Source organism: Pinus tabuliformis, chromosome 9 (genome assembly GCF_031772625.1).
Source record: "Pinus tabuliformis cultivar Carrire ecotype Pingquan chromosome 9, CPIR1, whole genome shotgun sequence".
In the NCBI taxonomy this organism is placed as follows: domain Eukaryota; kingdom Viridiplantae; phylum Streptophyta; class Pinopsida; order Pinales; family Pinaceae; genus Pinus; species Pinus tabuliformis.
Window position 1 is genome coordinate 1,515,481,973 of NC_142307.1, and position 3,662 is coordinate 1,515,485,634.

The following is a 3,662-nucleotide window of genomic DNA, read 5'->3' on the forward strand; positions in this document are numbered from 1 at the left end:
AAATACACAAGGTATTCAAGTTAAAAACAAAAGAACATAGCCACCAACAAATACAATGTGGATCTACTTCATAGTATACCTTTTTGGTGTTTTGGAATGGGTTGTGTCAATCTGACACTACATCAACATCTCAAACTTCTCAGTGATTGACAAGAAATAACGAGAATGTTATCCCACATTTTATAGTTGCTTGAGTTAGAGTTGAGTACATGCCAATAGTGGAACAACTTAACCCTCTTGCTAGTCAAGGAATTGTAGCTAACAAGGAATAATCGTGTAGCCAACAACCCTGACATATGAAAGAAAAATAAAATAGCTAACTATTCTAACCCTAAACACTAAATTATATACAAAAGAAGCAAACTAATTAGTTCTCTAAGGTGTGGAAGTTAGAGTATTGTAGAGCCTCATGTGCATTTAAGTTATAAAATAAAGAAAATAAATGACTACAATGCCTTTTATGACAAGATCCATTTAAAACACTATACCTCTTCTCATTTGAAAGTATAATATTCAAATACTTTAATTATTATACTAATAAAATGTATGTTCAAAATATCAAATGGTTCTTTATTACATAATTTAACTATTGCATATGCATTTATATTATGAAAATTGAAATCTTAGTTCACTATGTGACACTGATGATTAAGTTGTTAACGAATGAGGTTTTATTACGCCGTAAGGCATTTCCCTCTGAAATGAACTCCCCGAACTACTGTCATGTCAAAATATGTGCCATTTGATTTTGTTGTTAGACGATTGGGTAATCATTAGCCGTTGATTTGAATTGAGCAATGCTAGGCGCGATGGTCCATACGAACCGTCAACCGTCTTAACATCCAAATGTGACGTATCAAGCGAGACCTTTCAAGTTTCAAGTAGCAGGTGGTGTTTTAGTGGCATGCATTTCCTTCCAAACAGAAGCCGCGTTGGCCAGCATGTTGTATGAACTCCCTCCCTCCGCCATTGCAAATCGGGCCTTCCCCATCAATTCTGTCATCCCCTTCTTCATTTCCATTCCCCCCTCTCCTTCCATTAATTCCCTCGCCACTTTTTCCACTTCCTCTCTCTTCACCAATCCATCTGCTCCCTTCTGCGCTTCAATGCCCACCTTCATCTCCTTCACGAGAAGGAAGGCATTCATTCTCTGTTCAGCAAAGAGAGGCCAAGCGATCATCGGCACTCCATGTAAGATGCTTTCGATCGTTGAATTCCAACCGCAATGAGAAAGGAAACCGCCTGTGGATGGATGAGAGAGGACAGCAATCTGAGGCGCCCATGAATCCACCACAAATCCATGGTCCTGGGTTCGAGTCTCGAAACCCTCAGGTAGAACCTCCCTCATGTTTGCTTCGGCAGTCATCATGGATTCAGTTGGAGGAGGAGGCTCCTTACGCAACACCCAAAGGAACCGCTTCCCACTTGCTTCTAGCCCCAAAGCTAGTTCCCGAATCTGATTCTCTGACAGGGTGCCGCTGCTCCCAAAAGAAACGAACAGAACTGACGAGGTGGGCTGGCGGTCCAGCCATTTGAGGCAGCCCTCCTTCTCAAACTTCTCTTCAGATTCCGACAGAGGCGAAGCTATTAGCGGCCCAACGGGATAAATGGAAGGGGTCATTTCAACAGCGCTCAGAACCTTTCCTTCCTTGAGAGCTTTTATTTGTTCTGGTTCCATTTCTTGGCATGTATTTATCATAATTCCACGAGCTTCCTGAAGTTGAAGGGAATGTTGAATGAACCAGTTGAACGAAATATCAGATCTGTCTAGAAGAGGGTTTGGCAAATATATTCTGAGAATCAGCGGAAGGCCCAGCACTTCGATCGAGAAATACACATCTTTGAAGGAAATTTCAATGTTGTGGAAAAGTGTTGGAAGGTAGAGCATGATGCAGAGGAGAGAAGCCCCAAAAGTGGAGAATATGTAGCAAGGTATTTCCAGTTTGGAGGCGACATCCAACATGGGTGTACCGAAAAAATCGATTATGAAAGCGCAGATAGGAAACGAAAAGGATGTGAGAGCATCTTGCACTAATATTTTAGCTTTCTCCAATAGTAAGGGCATGCGTACAAAAATGTTCATCTCGGCATGATCCCCTTCGATCTGAACATCAGGGAGCTCTATGAAGCGGATCATGTCCCCTGACGAAGACGGCAGGGTGTGGTGAGGAGAGCCGTCCATCCATTTGGTGGTGAAGAAGGTGACAGAAAAGCCATGGTACACAGTCAGCCACTTTGCAAGCTCGAGCAGTGGGATGTGATGGCCCGACCCAAACCCAGGGAATATTGCGACATGAGGCTTTTGGCTCTGCTCTTGCGACTCCATGAATGTCTCTATATTCCAACAAGCAAATGCCAATATTTGAAGGGTGGGTTCTGTAACGATGAAGCAGAGAATTTATAGTTATAAAACAAATGTATGAGCGCGCTTGCGTCGTAATGAATAATTTGGGGAGGCAGCCAAAACTAAAGTTTAAACAAATATATGACCCACCACGTTTTTGTTGTTCCGAGGACTTGGTAAAAGACTACAGACAATTTAGGGTGGATTTTTCATTCATTTGTTGACTTTGCAGTAGCATGTTGGCAATTTAGGAGAGACGTATGGAAAATGGCAGGACCCAGGGCTATATTAAACAGTTTAATTTTGCTTGCAACGTCAGTGCAAACATATGGACAATGCCACCACTATTTTAAACAGTTTAGTTTTGCTTGCCACGACACTGCAGACATATGGGAAACTTAGGAGAGACGTATGGAAAATGGTAGGACCCGGGGCTATATTAAATAGTTTAATTTTGCTTACAACGTCAGTGCAGACATATGGACGATGTCACCACTATATTAAACAGTTTAGTTGTGCTTGCAATAGATTCATAAGTGATTAATATATATAACGTGGGTGGGGGGATGATTTTTAAAAATATATGTTGTGTTTTTTATTTATTGGGTAATACTGTCATGACATTAATCTTTAGAGCTTTTGACTAAGCTGTTAGATTGGCATCACAGAAGTATTATCAATTTTCTACAAACATGAATTATAACTTAACAACATAAAAATTCAAATGAAATAAGGCCTAATCCTTTAATCTAAGCCTATAATAACTTCACTTGTAGGAAATCAAGCTGCAATATTTCATTGCCTATATGGGTAAATGGCTTATGTAAAAATACCTTGTTCACTATGTAGTTAATGATTAAAAGAAGATTAACAAACATTCATCCAATAATTACTATTTAGCTAAGAAATATGGAAGACATGCAATCAAGCTTCAATACTCTAAGTAGTATCCACTATGGTTCCACTAGTATAAAGGAAATTTATAGCAGTTTATCACAACTCAGTGATTAGATAGCATTGGTAATAGTACTTTGATGACCACTCTGAATTGTGACTAAAAGGCATATTCAAGCTTCAGTTAAAGCAAAGATACAACTAAACAAACATATGAGACCTCAAAGAAAACATAAAAAATTGATAAATAATAGAAAGTTGAGAAGAATTTAAAGTATTTCCCAAGAATAAATCTATACGGTGGAAATAGTGAAATGTATACACAGTAACTCACATAAATATAATAGTGCACATGTCCAAACCATGGGGTCCCTCTAGAATTTTCATATCCACATCATGACTAATATCTTCTAAAACTTAGAGT

General features: G+C 39.3%; 1 pseudogene; it reads right to left on the reverse strand.

The window, feature by feature from the left end:
• Window positions 1-877: 877 nt before the first annotated feature.
• LOC149154352 (UDP-glycosyltransferase 72B1 pseudogene) lies at window positions 878-2,326 on the reverse strand (annotated as a pseudogene).
• Window positions 2,327-3,662: the final 1,336 nt, after the last annotated feature.